Source organism: Pleurodeles waltl, chromosome 2_1 (assembly GCF_031143425.1).
Source record: "Pleurodeles waltl isolate 20211129_DDA chromosome 2_1, aPleWal1.hap1.20221129, whole genome shotgun sequence".
NCBI classification, from domain to species: domain Eukaryota; kingdom Metazoa; phylum Chordata; class Amphibia; order Caudata; family Salamandridae; genus Pleurodeles; species Pleurodeles waltl.
Window position 1 is genome coordinate 362,677,364 of NC_090438.1, and position 18,987 is coordinate 362,696,350.

Below are 18,987 nucleotides of genomic sequence, written 5' to 3' on the forward strand. Positions count from 1 at the left end.
GGATCTATTAGGTGTTTTCCGCTAGACTGAACGGCAGAAAACAAACTTTTGGCACTAACCCTGAACAGCACATTGTAAATAATGGTGTGCTGCCTTTCAATGCCTTCTTTGAGTAGGCATTACAAATGCTGAATAAAATGGCACAAAGAAATCTTTTAGATTTTTTGTGTGCCATTTTTTCGCCCCGCCACCCCCCAACGGGGGAACGCTCGCTTGTATACATTATTCCTGGCACAGGCATAATATGGCACAAGGGCTTACAATGCATGCACTGCATCAGTGTTCAAATATGGTGTGGCGTTTTTGCCACAATATTGCCACATTGGCGTAAAAAAATGACACTAATGTGGCGATATATGGTTCAAGGGGCTCTCGCATATACCGCTTTGATTGACAAAATTACATTGGCCCTCAATACAAGTCTGGCGGTCACATGACCTCCATATTGGTGGCGGCTGTTGTACTACCGATAGCCCAGCAGTAGAGGTTGCCAAATTATGACCATGCCGGTGTTCCCAATCAATAGAACACAGCCAAACTACCGGCAGTACCTCCATTGCAGTCAGGCAACCGCGGATGGCGGTAGGCACCTTCAGGCTGGCAGGGAGAATGTTTCCGCCGGACATATTAGGAGGCTGTACAACTCCAGGGTTTCCGCCACAGTTGCACCACCACCAAAACCCTGGTGGAAACCAACTCTATAAAATGAAATCACTGTGCCACTGTGGAGCCACTGTGGCACGTGAACTCAAGGTCCTCCCACTTCTCCTGCTCGCACAATGACTTCAGACCAGCAATGCAGACAAAGACAACAATTTTAATTATACACACCTAGCACACACTAGAGGGAAAGGCATCAGTACACGCACACACAACATACACATCCGGAACTGCCTGTGACGGACAAACACATGTAACCACACACCCATATGAGCACACACCTAAATACACACACTCACACACATACTACACAAACACATACCCAAACTACACACAGCACTTCCAACACACATGTGCCATACACACACCAGCCCGCACACTCTCAGCACTGCCACTGTCTAACACTGTCATTCACAACACCACCAACTCAAACAGCGACATCACAATCTAAACTACAAAAACAGTTCACCAAGCACTCTCACTGCCCACCTCCACATGACAACACATACATACAACAATACATAACAACACCACAATACTATGCAACACTATCACGCTGCCATTCAACGAACCATATGACACAACACGCACACACCACACACAACACATAGGACATAGCCAACACCACACACATGGACCCCCACACAACAACCACACAGGGGCACACAACACCACCATCACACATGCCAACACAATCAATACACAATTTGCCTACACACTCATACATGTACCAAACATAAACATGTCCTACCGACAGAGAAAAGCAATAACAGAGGGACCAGTTTCAGGGCCACATACACACATGCAGCCCAGTCACAACAGGTAGCACAACCAAAACACACACACAAACCAAAGCCCATAAACACCAAATAGCCATGTAGAAAGAAAGGCAGGACAAGTATGTTACCATCGATACCAATTGCAGGTTTGACCAGATGTATTAAAATATATAAAAATTTAAAATTAACTATATACAAATTGAAGGCCTTTGAGCAGTCTATAGTCATTGGTGCCTGAGGCACAAATGGCACCTCACAGTGCCACAACGTGACTCCTGACTGCAAAATTACATCCACATGGTGAATCAAAGGGGCTGGTTTGCACCTCAGGGATTAGGGGGTGGTGGTGGAGGGGGTGGTTTGGGTTTGTGCTTGGGAGGGGGGTCCTTGGGCTTGGGCTTGGGAGGGCGTTCCTTGGGTTAGGGCTTGTGAGGGGCAGGTCTTTCGGCAGTGGGAGTGGCATGGGCACTAACAGGGGGCAGGGGGGACTTGGAGGTGGAAGGACTGACTTGGGCAGGGACACTTCATGCTTAGGGGCTTACAGGGTGGGAGAGAAGTAGGAAATAGGGAAAACTCTGTCAGGAAATGCTTCTTTGACACACAGGGCGGTCGTGGCAAAAGGGTTTTTGGAGTAGAGGGAGAAGGAGTGTAGGTGCAGATGTCTTGGGTGCAGGTGTGTGTGTGGAATGCTTGTGGATACGGGGTGTCTGTTGGGTGGGTAAGTGCGGGTGTTTAGGTGTTCTGGGAGGAGGTGGGGAGGAGGTGCTGGGAGATGACATGGTGGATGAATGACTGTTGGGGTGGTGTCTGCAGGTATGGTACATGTGCTGCATGTGGGGGTGTCAATGGTTGTGGTGGGTGTGGATGTGGTGACTGGGGTGAATGTCTGCGGGTCTGCTATTGTGCTGACTGTGGGTAAAATGGGACTGGTGGCTGGATCTGTGCATGATGGTGTGGTTGCTGCAGGTCTATCTGGTGTAGTGTCTGTGTGGGAGGCGTGGTGGGGAGTCAGTGCAGGGAGTGGATGTTGGTGTGTCTGCAGGTGGGTGTTGCTTATGTGCATGCCTGTGGTGAGTCATGTGGTGCTTGTGTTTGTCTGAGCTACCCTGGTATGTTCCGGTGGATGCATGCCTGTGTGTGTGTGTGTTGGAGGGATACGAGGAGAGGGGTCTGTGTTTGGGAAGAGGTAGCTAAAGGGGGGAGGGGAGACAAAGGGACACTGGCTGCCATCAGAGAGGAGGCCAGAGCCTGAAATGATCTCTGTAGGCCAGCAATGGCACAGTGAATGCCCTCTAGGATCGCATTGCTCTGTTGGACCTGAGCTGCCAGTCCCTCAATGGCATTCACAATGGTTGACTGACCAACAGAGAAGGATCTCAGGAGGTCAATAGCTTCCTCACTGAGGGCAGCAGGGTTGACTGGGGCAGGGGCAGAGGTGCCAGCGGTGAAGGAGAAACCCACCCTTCTGGGTGAGCGGGCACGGGCAACTGGGTGGGAGCAACAGGGAGGATGGTGGTTATAAGGGGGGGGGGTGGACACAGATGGAACTGGGGTGGTCCCGGACGGATCCGCCACAGACAGGGAGTAGCCACTGGAGGAGGATTCTGAGGATGAGGTGCTCGATCTGTTCACTCCCATGGCACTCCCCTCGCCCTCTGTCCCACTGAATCCCTCTGACACTGGTGCCAGCTTCCTGGGTCCCGTGGGCTGCTGCTTCCCCACTCACCTATGCCCCTTCTCCTTCGCCAGACGATGCTGATGCACACAATGAGAGAGAGAGAGAGAGAGGGAAAGAGAGAGAGAGAGAGAGAAAGAGAAAGAGAGAGAGAGAAAGAGAGAGAGAGAGAGAGACCACAATGGTTAACATATACCAACCATTGAGACAGCTACACATGTTACACATGTACATCTGTCACAATACATATCATGTCTAGGACAGAGCATTCGCTAATACACATTACCTTCATTATGTCATAATTACACGTCACTACTACCCACACCTGTCTGCCAACTCTCACACATACAGCTATACCTAAGTAGGAGTGCTCTACTAAACTCATCTCCATGATTCACACCTAAGCCCTTTTGTTGCCTTTTTATGCCCCGGCTGCAGAAGCACTAGTATGCCAGAATACGCATCTAACCCCGCAATACCCCTTTCCCCCATTGGATGTGTAGCTGACAAGACACAACCTCAGTCCTGTAAAGGCAACACCTGACCTGTCCATGTCCTCTGTGACATGTCCATTTTAGTGATTACAACTCCACTCACATGCCACACAGCACCTACCTTTCATTTCACATGGCTGCCCACTCAGTATACCGTTGCCATTATGGAGGAGTACTCAGATTTTGCCTATACAAGCCACACACCCAAACAGTTCACAGTAGATGTGTAAAATGTGAATCTGAGATATAGGCATGTTGCTAGCCTGATGCCATCACAGAGCCACACCAGGTGACACACAGCACATATATCACTACCCAGCATACTGCTAAGTGCATCTATAATGGTCTATGTACCACATGTAAACATATCCATTGAGTGCACTGTCATAACAGATGTACATCAGGAACAATAATACCACTACATGAACCGCTTCCAGTGCCACCACACATGCAGGTACACCAGTTGGACTATGCACCATGACAACTCCAGCCTCACACACATTCCGGAAATGGCAAAACCTGTCACTGAGGCAAGACAACACACATCTCAGGGGGTATATGTATTTGCATACATTAGGCACACCTGGACAAACACCACTGCCAGTACACCAAATATACATCCCACTACCATATAAGCAGCCTGAGGTGACTGAATACAAGTTTTCCTTCACATCAACACGCCATGTGTCATCCAGTACCCAAACCACTCCTAATCTGCCACCACCTAATAGCCAAGGCAGGCTGTAATAGTTACAGGCCATCAGATGTGCCCCAACTATCCAGGACCAAATGATGTATTCAGTCAGTCAGCAATGCAGCATAGGACTTGCTAGGACTATGTCCTATATGCCATGTACACGTCCTATATGCCATGTACACACCATGTTGACAAATAATGGATCTCCCAGGGCACTTACCACCTGCAGTGCCAACCCATAGGTTGGAAGCCCACATCCCCACAAGTATAGCTCCTAGGAATACATCACCTGTGCTTTTAGACCTCATCGATTCCACATGTTACAGTATCCTAGGTTGGCAACCTGTACATACCCTAAAGTCAGCAGATCACCAATGTATTTGCCTAGTCTTCTATTAGTTCAATACTCATGTGCCATGAAGGCCAGTCCTGTGGTGGAGCTGTAATGGCAGCCCCATAATGTGCCAACACCATTACCAGTAAAAGTTCTATGTATTTGCAGTGATATTAGGAGGGTGACAAAGTCGCATATACAGGCGAGGCTACACAGACTGTAGTGAACTGACACCGTAGAGCCACTAATGCAGTTGTCTGAAACTGTTCAAAAACAATGCTTAGGGTGATACTAACACTCACATCCATTGTATGGCCAGGATGGAGTCACACAGGTGCCTATGACATGAGTGCATCTACATGTTACAGACATAGAGAGCTATGAAAATGGGAGATGTACATCCACTGACAGTAAAGCATGGGGACACATCTATAACATATACTCAGCCAGGGTGCCTAGTACCTATAATCAATTGTTGATACATATGTAGCATTAACTTCAATGTCACTTTGCCTGCAGTGAGGCCCCCAATTCCATTTAAGGCCAGCCAAGTCGCAGGATGCAGTCAGTACTCACCCTCTTGTGGCTGCTGTGCTGCTCTCAAACGCCCATCCACCTCAGGGTACGCCAGTGCCAAAATGCGGGCCATTAAGAGGGTCAGGGTCCGACAGGTACCCCTCTCTCGTTGGGAGGACATCCCCAACTGGGCTTCCGTAGTCTTCCGGACCCAGCATCTCAGGTCCTCCCACCACTTGCAACAATGGATGCTCCGCTGGATACTTGTTTGCCAATGGCATGCCATATCCCCTTCTTCTGATGGGCGTTGACCTGCATGGGTGACACAGACAGAAGGAGCGAGTTATGTAGACTGGCACCATACCAACAGCAATGGACTATAAACAGCAGACACAGCAAAAGAATACAATACCCATCCTCTTGGTTCCACGGCTAAACACCATGACCCCTGCATGCGTGAACTCCCTGACCAGGACACGTATGTCATTCACCCTCACACACACCCCTATCACACACGACTATGGCATTGGGCACACCTGTTCCTCTGGTGCCTCTTACAGCTGTCTGTACAGGGGTGGGACACCTTCCATCAGCTTCTCAAGTTCTTCTTGGATGAAGGCTGGAGCCGTATCACCTGCAGGACGTGGCAGGATGGCTCCCTGAGACAGTACACACCAGCTCAGCTCATGGAGGTCTTGCTTGTAAGAGTGTCAGGAGTCAAGTGAGCAGGGCTGCAGAAAATGGCAGTCACAGCTGCCGCGTACATGTCTGTTACCATCAGCAGTGATCACTATTGGCTCCAGTCCCCCATAGGCAGCAATGTTACCCCATGAGGAGTTGCACAGCAGTCGTGATCACCTACCGCCATGATGACATATGCCAGTGGACATAGGTCACTTCCATCTGTCCAGTGCTGCAGGACAGGCGGCTCCCACTTTATGCTCATATCATGCTGTGATGCATGAAAATAAGTGTGCCATACACTTTTTTGATGTGAAGGCGGAGTAGGCCTATGTTGTGACATCATGGTTTTTCTCATACATGTGACATGCATGACATGGTGGCCTTATAATGCCTGTTGTCATATGATGTGCATGTCCAGTTACACATCGGCTCTCAGGAGGTATAACCATGTAGGTATTTTGCATGACTACATACATGCTCAGTGCAGGACAGCTCAGTGTATCACATATGGAACCCAACACATGTGATGTATGTCAGATACTATTGATCAGGGGCAGCAATGTGCAGCAAGGATGGAGTCCATGCCGCTTTAGTATGGCCAATATTGTATGTGTCAGCAGTGTGCGGCATGTCTGCAGTGTTAGGTGGGGATGATAATGATTTGTTTTGCTAACATGTGTGAGTGCGTTTCACATTGTACATTTTTTCCTCTCCATCCTAGATACCCTGTCATGAGGATATTGTGACATGCTCCAGTGTACCATCTGCTTGTGGACCTTGCAATCCAGGAGGAGAAGCATATTATTCAGACCTATTGTCTGAATCGTCAGACCATCATGGATCTATGTACCCAGTTGGAGCCAGATCTATTGCCTGCCATACGTAATCCCTATGCCATCCCTCCCACAGTTCAAGTTATGTTACTGCTACACTTCCTTTCCACAGGCTCCTTTCAGATTACAGTGTGCTTGGCAGCAGGGTTGTCACATCCCATGTTCAGTCTTGTGTTGAAAGTTGCACTGTGTGCTTTATTGAAACATGTGGACAGCTATATCAAGGGCCCCCAACAAAGGGATTAGACCTATGTACAGGCAGACTTCTATGATGTGGGACACATCCCTCGTGTGATAGAGGCCATTGATGGCACCCATATAGCTTTGGTCCCTCCCAATGCCAATGAACAGTTGTATAGGAACAGGAAAAACTACCACTCCATCAATGTTCAGGTGGTGTGTGTGACAGACCAATACATCACCCAAGTGACAGCCAAGTTTCCAGGATCTGTGCATGACTCCTACTTTCTGAGGAACAGCAATGTCCCCCACATGATGGCACGACTACAGAGAGAGCCGGCTTGGCTCATTGGTATGTATGCAATTGGATGTGTGTCGCTGTTATGGCACCTGTCATAACATTCTTCCCTGTGGCTCTACCTGTATTATAACTGCTCCTACCTCTGTGCACACAGGTGACTCTGGCTATCCTAACCTTCCCCGGCTGTTATCTCCTGTGTGGTACGCTGCCACTAAAGGAGAACTCTGTGTCAATGAGGCCCACAACAGGACAAGGCATTTAATTGAAAGGACAATTGGCCTCCTGAAGGCCAGATTCAGGTGCCTGCACCTCTCTGGAGGTGCCCTCCTCTACAGTCCCCAAAAGGTATGTCAGATCATAGTTGCCTGCATCATGCTCTACAATCTTGCCCTGAGATGTCAGATTCCCTTACTAGCTGAGAATGAGGAGGCAGCTGGACCAGTGGCTGGAGATGCAGAAGTGGAGAGTGATGAAGAGGCATATGAAAAAGATGCAGCTGACTCCAGGGCATAGCTTATGAATCAGTACCTCTTGTAGCATACAAGTATGCTGTGTGTGTAATAGTATGTGTACTATTCCAACATTGTTTCCTGTCACTGGACCTCCTGATTAGGATTGTCAGTGGTGTTGTGAAGTGTACCTATCCCTATGTGTGTGTTGTGGGAGTTGACTGAATGCATGTAATGTGCTGTCTGAAAATGTATTATCTCTACCATGTGTCGTCTCTGCAGGTTGCAAGATTCACATCTCCTATGGACAGACCTGTATTGTGCTATGTGTCCTGCATTCTTCTGTTCTCATGTCATATCCGTTGTGCCCTGTTTAGATGGGTATCTACACTGGACACGACAACTATGAACTGCATATGTGCTTTGTGTGGTACCATGCCTACAATCCTGATGGCATTCTCTGTCATGTTATTTTTTTCAGGTTGGATAATCAAGAGCTTATGATCAGTTTTTAGTTTAAAAGGCACTCCCCATAAATAAAACCTGAAATGATTAACTCCCCAGCAACAAGCCAAGGCCTCTCTTTCAATTACTGAATATGATAATTCAGCCCCCTGTAATCGTCTTGAAGCAAAACCTATCACATACTCATTTCCATCCTTTACTTGAGTTAAAACTGCTGCTACTCCTACATTGCTCGCATCTGAAGTTACATAAGTTTTTGCCGTCACATCAAAAACACCCAAAGTGGGAGCACTCAAAATACTCTTCTTCACATATTCAAAGGCACCTTTGCAATCCTCATTCCACTCATATGCCACTCCTTTTTTCATCAATCTCCTTAAAGGTTCTACAATCTCTGTAAAATTCCTTATGAACTTGGCGCAGTATTCCGCAAGACCCAGGAAAGATCTTAATTCATCTTTGTTAATTGCCTCTGGTGCCTTCTCGATTGCAGTCACTATGCTCTTCTTAGGTCTAATGCCGTTTTCATTAACAGTATGTCCCAAATAACTCACTTCCGATTTTCCAATCTGACATTTTTCCTTTTTAATGGTCAGGCCTCTCTTCTCCAACCTGGACATTACTTCTTCAAATAAGAGGTTATGCTCTCTTTCATCATTACCTACAATTAAAATGTCATCTTGAAAGCATAACACTTTGCTCATATCTCCAAAAATCTCTTCCATTAACCTCTGAAAAACGGCTGAGGCAGAAGCTAATCCAAAGTGCATTCTCTTGTAGCGAAATGCCCCCAAAGGCGTCACAAAGGACGTCAAATGCCTGGATTCTTCATGTAGATTAATCTGATGATATGCTGAGGACATATCCAACACACTAAAAATGCACCCCTTGCCTTTTATGGACAACATTTGTGAAATATTTGGGAAAGGTTGCCTGTCCACCCAGATATTCTTATTTATGTCTCTAAGATCGATGCATAGACGAATCCTCCCTCCCTCCTTGGGTGCTACCACAATCGGAGCTAGCCATTCCGATGACTCTATTGGTTCAATGATACCATCTTGCAACAACCTGTCCAATTCATTTTTCAAAGGTTCTTTCATCAAATTAGGTATGCCTCGCACCCTGTGAACTACAGGTTTCGCATCTCTTTTTAGCACAATCTTGTGAGAAAACCCTATCAAGAGGCCTAACCTTGGAGAAAAAACCTGTGGATGTTTTTGGATCAAGGGATGAGTGTCTTTTACTTCACCAATTCTTTCTTTTTCAAAAATCATTACAGGCTCTTTAGCATTTGGGTTCAGAATTATCCCCAAATCTTTCTGATGATGCCAGCCCAATAAATTAGTTCCAAAGTCAGTGATATATATCCTTCCTTTAACTGCTCTCCCTTTGAAAACAATTGTCATCCAAATCATGCCTATCATTTCTATTCTCTTCCCTGCATATCCCACAGCCTTTATATCTGGTTCCAACAGATTTCCACTTCCAGTGTTAACCCCTATTTTCTCATAAGTTTTTTTTTAAACAAGGGTGAATAGACTCCCAGAATCTACCAACAGATTAACTGGCAAGTTGTTCAGTAACACTTAAGCATGAGGTTTCTTCAAGATACTTGTACTTTAAAGCTCAATCTTGAGTGCCGAATCTTCCATACTCATGGCTTTCTCGTCATGAGCTAGATCAATGTAGTTTTCTTCCACAGTTAAAATTATTTCTTCCAAGTTTCCACACACATCCTGAACATCTTGAATTGTGTGACCACTACCTTCATTGTTTTTAAATTTACAGACCTTGGCAAAATGCCCTCTTTTTCCGCACTTGCGACATATTGCGTTTCTTGCAGCACACATTTTGCTTGATACAATGTGTCCAGGTGCTCTGCACCGATAACATTTTACTTCCCTTGAATCAAACTTTCCCCGATAAGGATCTTCCCAATTCTTTGTTGACCTTTTCTTCTCCTCAGTAGTTATGAATTTACCCCTGTTCTTTATTTCACTGATAACATTTTGTCTTCCTTCCTTATTTGAATCATCCATTTCCTGTAACCATACAGCTGTGTGCTCCATTCTTTTAGCAACTTGAATCGCTTCCTCCAGATTAGGATCTTTCATTAATAACTTCTCCCTTATTTTCTTACTATAAGCACACCTTACTATCTGATCTCTTATCAAGGAATCCGATAACTGTTCGAAGCGACAAGACAGGGCGAGTCCCCGTAAGGTTGCTACATATGATGCTATATCTTCATCAGCACTCTGCATCCTCGAGAAAAATTGATGACGCTCTAGAACCAAATTAGTCTTAGGTGTAAATTGTAAATCTAGCATTTGCAAGGACATCTCAAATAGATTGGAGGGTTGTCCATCACCCATACCTAAGGAAACCTCAGGTAGGTCCTCATAGATTCTTCTTCCTTCAATACCCAAATGATGAAGAAGAATCGCCTGTCTTCTGATAGGACTGTAGCAATCTCCTCTAATTGCCAGTAAGTAGGTAGAAAACACCTTTTTCCACTGTTTCCACGGAATAGGTGGTTCCCCAGGAGTTGCCAAAAAGGGTGGTGGCGAGGACATACTTTGATCACCCATAGTTCAACTTAATAGTTATTTCCTTGGTTCCTTATAAAATTTTATATTTACACACACATATATATATATATATATATATTTTTTTTTTTTTTGCCTTATAATATATGTAGTTTTCTTCTCAATTTTTTTTTCCACTTTAAAATTCATTATTTCATATGCAGTTAATATTTGTACATCTTCAAATGCCTTTCTTCTTGCCTTTTTTTTTTTTCCTTTAAGTCTTTTTTTCCTTTAACTATTCAGCTTTTACTAAGTCCTTCCTCGCTTTTGCAGGACTGGTGCAGAGTGCGTCGTGAACTGCTGATGCAGGTAAGGTCGTCTCTTTTCCCCTTATTTTATATTTTAATTGCCGCAGGAAGCCGTCTGACAATGTTTCACCCACGGCATGAGCTGCCGTAATGGAAATTGCTTGCTTGATCGTACAGATCGCGTTGTGCTCGCGGCAGAATTTGTTCAATTGATTCACGCGCTTCTGACGCGCGTACCTCGCGCGTTTGGAACACTAAATAAAATGGTTCACGCGCTCATGTGCCACGCGCGTTTAAAGCATTAAATGAAATGTTTCACGCGCTCCTGTCAGTTGTACCTCACGCGTCTGCTCGTTTAGTTTTTCCAAAAACAACACACAGTTCGTTAGAGGCAGGCATCGTCTTTACGACGGAATATATAAAGATTATTATTGTTCTCTTTAGTAATGTTTAGCACGCGATTAAGCTTGTCATCCGGAGATGACTAAAAAACATTTATGTCTTCATATACTTTTTTTTACAGTATCCAAGAACAGCTTAACCGATTTAAAATAACGATATTTTAACAATGATAATTGTGCTCACCAGTTCCAAATTAAGATTCAAGTTCTCTTGTGAGTTTTTCCTTTCTCCTTTTTTTTTTCTGTTGAATAGCTGATTTTATGAGCTGTATTAGCTTCCAGGAGTGGAGAGGTTCAACACAATCCGTCTCCTGCACGGCTCCTCGTCGCCAATGTAAAGATGAATCTCTCGGTTTGGTTCAATTCCACTTCTTTATTTCAAAAGTAATATACAGCATCTCCAGCACAGCTCCTTCCATCTCTCTTTCTCTTCCACCTCTAAACTTCCCCACCATTCCGTTCCAGAACCCATTTACCTCATCACATTCCAGTATTGGCTCTCCTACAATACATAGAGCACCAAGCCATCTTCACAGATATACTACGGTGTGTGGCTGTGTGTAGTGACTCCCTTACATCTACCGCGGCACATGTGTTTTGTACTGGGTCTCCAGCAAAGGATGCCTCCTTCTGCAGTCCATTACACTGCTTGTTGGATTAGGGGTCCATACCCACATAACAGTTTGAAGACCAAACATTTGTATGGTACAAATAAAAACACAAAAGCAGCAGCTGTGATCCTCAGTGTTCATTGTGCATACAGTGGGAAAAAGGTGATGAGTGGGGTCTTGATAGATGGTATCTTCAGAGTAGGCAGCACAGCTGTAGGTATCATAGGTCCATTGTCCATGGGCCATTGAGAAATGGAGTAATGACACTCAACAGTCAACAGGGTGTCTCAGTGGCACACAAGGGAGAGTAATCAGAAAAGGGCAACTTCCTGGCAGTGGGTTTGGTCTTGGCATCTGCTCCATGCGGATGTCGGGATGGACATCTACATTTGCAGGGGGGTTCCTCATCTACAGAGGGAGGGGTGCCTGGGGACTGTGGTTACCCTGGCAGAGCCTCCATTCCACTAGCAGCCGCAAAAGTAGAAGCCTCTGATGTGATGTGGCTAGGGGAAGGGGCCTGCTGGTGGGTGGAGGAAGCACACAGGCTGTGGTTAATGTCCTTGAGCACCCCTGCAATGGAGGCCATGGTAGCACTGAGGGCCTGCCACTGCTGCATGACCTCCTGGTAGTATTCCCTTTGCAACCTCTGGTTTTCCCCCAACATGGTTCTGATCTGGCCCATCCTGTCCTGGGATTGATGATATGCTCTCAGGACTTGGGAGATGGCATCCTGGTCAGGTGATTGCCTTGGCTACCCCATCCTCTGGCCCACAGGTCCCCTCCCACACCACCAGTCCCCATGTGCCTGTGCCCCTGGCAGGTGTACCCACTTCCAGTGTCAGCAGGACCTACATTGTCTTTGGTGTGAGGGGGCGCCTCAGATCCCTGTACTGGCGGGCACACAAATGATTTAACAGTCCTTGGGGCATATGTTTGGGGCAAAAGGTTGGCTGAGATAGTTGTGCCACAGGGTGGGTGGGGGGGTTGATATGGGCAGGGTGAGGCAGGGAGTGAAAGACTGACCAGGGGTCCCAGATGGGCCATGTAGGTCATCACTGGATAGTGGATTGTGACCTGTGTACCATGCTCCATAGGACTTGTTTGGCATTGTGTTGTGCCTTAGCATCGCTGTCATTGCCATGTAGTGGTCCTCAGTCGAAGCATCAATTTGGTTTAGCTAGTGCAATAGTCATACATGCAAGAGATGTGATGTGAAGTGCACATTGCAGGTTTTGGTGTAGATGGGCTATTGCATTTTGGGAGTGGAGTGATAGTAATTGGCTGTGCTATCCGTGCACTTGGCAGGGTGTGTATGGGCATTGGGGAAGGGTGGAGGTGTGGCACGCAGGAGAGGGGCCTTAGGTAATTAGGTGGGAAGTGTAGTGGGAGATGGGGTGTAATGGGAGTGTTTTGCATGCTGGACAGGTTGAAGTAGTGCCAGGGGAGTGGTAGTTACTCACCAGAGTCCAGTCCTCCGGGTATTCCAGTCAGGCCCTCTGGAATGCAGGACGTCCATGACCTTCTCCTCCCACAATTTGAACTCTGGGGGAGGAGGTGGGGGCTCACCTCCAGTCTTTTGCATGACAATTTGGTGTCTCAATGCCATGGAGCGCACGTTCCCCCATAGGTCGTTCCACCTCGTTCTGATGACCTCCCTTGTACGCGGATGGTTGCCCACTGAGTTGACCCTGTCGACTATTCATAACTTCATTTTCATGGCTATCGAGGTTTGCTGTACCTGTGCTCCAAGGAGTTGTGGCTCTACCATGGTTATTTCATCGACCATGACCTTTAACCCATTGTGACACAGTGGTTGTGTTGTGGGTGGGGTGGGTGTTGTGTTGTAGGGTGCAGTGTAAGGTGCTTGGTGGGGTAGGAGTGTTTGTGAGTTGTGGTATTTTGTGGTGTTTCAGTGTAGTTGTGATGTGTGTATAGTGCTGTTCAAGCAGTTGTGTGGTGTTTGGTGAGTGTGAAGTGTAAATGTGCCTATAGCGTATGAGTGCTAAGTAATAAGATTGTGGCTTCTTGGTGTATGTGGTGGGCGTTTTCGTTGCAAAGAATTATGGGATGTGTGGGGGTGTGTTATATAGTGCAGTGAATAGGTGTCCCTGGTGTGTGGATGTGTTTCATGTGTGGGGTATTCAAACTGTCTAATATGGTGCTCTGTCCTGGCAGGAGTGGGTTCTGTGTGCGGCGGTTGGGACCGCCAATGGTTTTATCACCATGGAAGAACTGCTGTGGTGATTTGCGGGTTGTAATCTGGTAGGTGTAAGGTTTTCGGCAGTGCTAGCGGTGGAACCGCCTCATTCCCACCCTCCTGTGTCCTGGCAGTGTCAGATCTGTGGTTGTTTTTTGGAGGTCTTCATGATGTACCTCTTAATATGGCGGTGGGATTACTACCAACGTAGCGGTCTTTTGGCAGCCACCACCGTGGCAGCCTTGCAAAAAGACAGCCAAAGTCGTAATGAGAGCCATTGTTTGCAACAATAAGATGAATTTTTGGTATGTATTTGCAAATCATAAAACCATTTCCTACTCACAAAATAGGTTTTCAGGTCCATACAGATTCGCAGTTAGGACGTACCATGAAAAGTGTATTAACTCCTAATTGTTATTTGACATGGCAAGTATCAGTGGTTTGCAATTGCAACTGTGATTGCAAACCATTGATCAGTTACTGACACCTCAGTGGAGAGTCGGAAACTAGAAAGTGCCCTCTCGAACACCTTTCTTTTTGTCAATGGTGTCAGCAGGCAGGTATGCTGCTGCTCCCAGTATTTTCTTAAACTGGAACCTTTTTTAAACTCCTTTATTGTGGGTATCAGCCAATGGTTGACCTCTGTACTACCTCCCCAGTGACTGTTAGCCATTGGCCAACACTGAGGAACATAAAGGTCCCTATGTTGCAGAACACCAAAATGATTCATTTATTATTTTTTAAATTCTGGCTTAAAGAGCTTCCTAAGCAGCCAGAGTCTTTGTTTTGTGTAAAGATGATCAGCACCCAGGGCACGCTGACACTAAAGTGAAAATAAAATCTGCTGATGGGCTTGTTTTACTTTCACTACATCAGTGCTCAGGGGAAATATGTCAGTCTCCTGAGCACTGACTGGGGTGGGAGATTTATTGTTGGAAAGGGGAGAATTTCCCCTTTCGAATGACACCTTTCCTCATTGGATCCCTCCTTGGAGATCACTAGAGAAAAGCTATCCCCATGCAAGGATCCACCCACTGGCACCAGGAATTTTGGGTAACATTCCTTTGGGCAAGGGTTTGTGCACCTCTCACCTCCATACCAGATCAGTCTTTTTGCCCCCCTCTAAAGGCAGATGGGGTTAATTATTCCTGATCTAGCCCTGGGGGAACAGAAAGCCCACTAGACATGAGAGTGGATTTCCCAACTATTTATGGGGAGAGGGCTGCCCATTATGGGCATGACCATGCCCCTAACCCCAAAAATATTGTGACAGTCTTTCTGCTCCAGGAGGCCAGATGGGGTGATTACCCCCAATCTTCCCTCCCCCGCAGACAGAAAGCCCACTAGATACCAGAGAATGTTTTATTTGTTTTCAGATAGGGGGGGAGGCTGCCCTCTATGGGCATGACAATACCCCCACCACCCCAAAACTAAGGTGACAGTGTTTCTGCTCCCTGGAGTGTAGATTGGGGTGGTTACCCCCCATCTGTTACTTTGTGAGTGGGGCTGGGAAGCCCACTAGACGCCAGGGATTTTGTAACTAAATATAGGGGTTGGGGCTTCACACCCTGGGCATGGCCATGCCCCCACCCCAACAGGAGAGACAGGGCCAGATTACGAGTCTGGAGGACTCAAGACTGCCAGACTCGCTGTGGCAGTCATACTGCTGCTGCTGTGGTGGTCTGACCATTACATTACATATCTTGTGGTTGGACTGCCAAAAGACCGCTGCCTTCAGCAGGATCCCTGTTCCTGACGGGCTGACGACGGCCTTGGTTGTAATCAGCCAGGGCGGCGCTGAAGTCAACACCACCCTGATGATTACAACTTTGTTTTTCGCCAGCCTTTTCATGGCAGTTCAACTGCCATTAAAAGGCTGGTGGAGAACAAATGCTGGGGGCCATGACAATGTTGTGGTCAGGGCAGGTGCCCCCCCAGCACCATCAGAATGCACACTTTCTGCTCAGCAGACAGCATCCATTCCGAGGATGCTAGGGAGGTCCTCTGTGCAACGGCAGTGGACTAGGTTTCATGTGGAGCCAAGTGCAGTACTGCCACATGTTTTCTACTGGACTACCCGGCAGAAACCTTGGTTTCCACCTGTCAGCCCAGTAGAAAACTCCCAATAGGGCAGGTGGAGTGGTTTTCTCCCCACTGGTCTGGCAGTCTGGTTTTCCAACTGACAACCTCATAATTAATCCCATAGTCTTTCTGCCCCCCTGGAGGCAGATGGGGATAATTACATAGCTCTGCCCTCCTGGGGGACAGAAAGCCCACTTGACACCAGGTATTTTTTTAAATAAATATAGCGGTGGGAGCTACTCACTATATGCATGACCATTCTCACACCCCACCAAAAACTACATTAGCAGTCTTTCCACCCCCCTAAAGGGCAGATGGGGTGATTACCCCCAATTCCCTCCCCTCAGGGAGGGGGCAGAAAGCTCAGTAGACACCAGAGATTTTTTTAAAATATAGGGTCAGGTCTGCCCACCATGGGAATGCCCATTATCCCACCCCAACAGGAAGCCAGATAGTCTATCTACCCCTTTGGGATGATTTGGGGCAATAACCCCAATTTGTCAATCCCCTGGGGGGACAAAATGCCCAGTAGACACCAGGGATGACATTTATTCAATATTCTTTGTGGGAAGGAGTGTTCCCCTTTGGAGTGGGCCCATGCTTTTCCCTACCTCATGATGCAGTATACTTTTTGTCCACCATGGGATGGATAGGGTTATTCACTCCCAATCTGCACCCCCCACCCCGAGGAGCAGAAAGCCCACTAAACACCAGACATGTAAAAAAGGAGCCAAAAAAAACAAAAGGAGGGTACGGCCTACCCTGACATTGAGACATATCCCCTCCCCAGAAGGGGCAATAGTGCGTTTCTGCCCCTGGGGGCAGGTAGGAATTTTTTTCCCAATTGGGGGAGACTGCCCCAACAATGTCCCTGGGAGTAGAAAGTCCACCTGACACCAGCGATTTTGCCTTTGGGTCAAAAGAAAGTGGTGCAGGTAATGAACCCTGGCACTGGCCACACTCAAAAAAGGAACAAATCAGTATTTTTGCCTCTCCCCAGGGAAGACAGGAGATTTGCCCCAATTTGGCCCTGGGGGCCAGAAAGCCCATTGCACGGAAGGAGTATATTTTTTAAATAAAATAATTGGGTCAGTCTGACTAAGAAATTCCATCCTAATGACAAACAAGAAGACATTTGATTCCTTTCGTTGTTGTTTTTACATATAGGCCAGGAGAGTTTGGCTAACTACTAATATTGTTCCACTTGTAATGGTGAATGGCTGCACTTGTTGGGATTGGGTAGGCAGCCACCTGGGAAAACCTACCAGACCCAGACAGTTCTTAAAACTAGATACCAGGGGGACCATATCTGTGAGAAAAACTTCTGGAATCTATAGGGAGCCACAAATTTATTACCACCAGCATTCCCCCATGTCTTCTGATAACAATGGCAACTCACTTGTGCGGGTGGGCTGAGAAACCTTGACAAAAAAGACCCTAAAGCACTACTTGAAAAGATCATTGATAGGGGTAGAAGCAGGATTTGAGGCCATACTCGGAAGCCACCACTGGAAATCTACAAGCACAGGCATTTTTGAAAACTATACAAACAGAAAATTCCAGGGTGGTGTGCCTTCATGGATCTCATGAGGTTTTTTACCCACAATGCTGTGCAAACCTCAAACTATGTCTGAAATTACATATTTTCTTTATATTTCTGTGATGGAAACTTCCAGAATCCACAGGAATCCACAAAAATTCTACCAATCAGTGTTAACACACTTGTGTTGATAAAAATACTGCAATACTTGCTTGGCTGGAACTAGTGCCTGCAACAGAAACAGATCAAACCATAGTCAATGGGAGCCCTTGAAAAAGAACTCCTGATGACCTCAGTTTGATCCATTCCTGTCGAAGGCACTCATGCCAGGCACACTAAAATTGCAGCATTTTTATTGGCACGGTGGAGTAATGCTGGGTGGAATGATTTTAGTGGATTCCTGAAGTTCCCATCACAGAAATGTAAGGAAAATGTGTGGTTTTAGGCATGGCTCCACATGGAGCCGAGGCCAATGCTTTTGCACAGGGGAGTGCCCCAGCACCCTCGGAGTAAGCACTGTTTGAGAAGCAGACAGTGTGCATTTTGACAGTGCTGGGCAAGGAGCCGATGGCCCCCTTGTAGCCCCCAGAACAGGCTTACCAGGCTGGCAATAAGTAGAGTTGTAATGAATGTTCTCGGCATAGACAAAGGTCCCCTGGTAGTCTGACTGCCAGGGTCGTAATGCAGCGCTCAGACTGCCACCGTTCCATTGGTCCACCTGTCACCACGAGGCTCGCACTCCTTGGACTGCCAGCCTTGTAATGAGGCCCTAAGTGTAGACTACCCCAAATAGCCAAAAACGGGCTCAGCACTGGGGGGAATCCCCCCGGCAGCTAAGGGGTTAAAGCAGAGTTGCAAATAGTGACCTTCCTAATTATTATTCATAGGGCAAGTCAATCTGCAAACTTCTGTAACTGGAGATTATGCAATTAGTGCATAGGTCGCATTGTAAAATTAAAGACTGGTTGCAATAGGTTGTTTCACAATTTGCAAACCCTTTCTTACAGCCATTCTTTTTACACATCTGGCCCTAGAATGGTAACATATTACACAGATATGATAACCCCAGCTGACAGGCTAAGTATAAACAAAAAACAAATGGCATGAAGTAAGGACCTAGAGCAATTCAATTCTCTGCAAGAAGGAGACATATGTTTGCCATCACACTGAGACAACTTTTTAGAGACTAGAAACATAGGGCCTGATTATGAGTTGGGCAGTTAAACCACCACAACTCCAAGCAACGG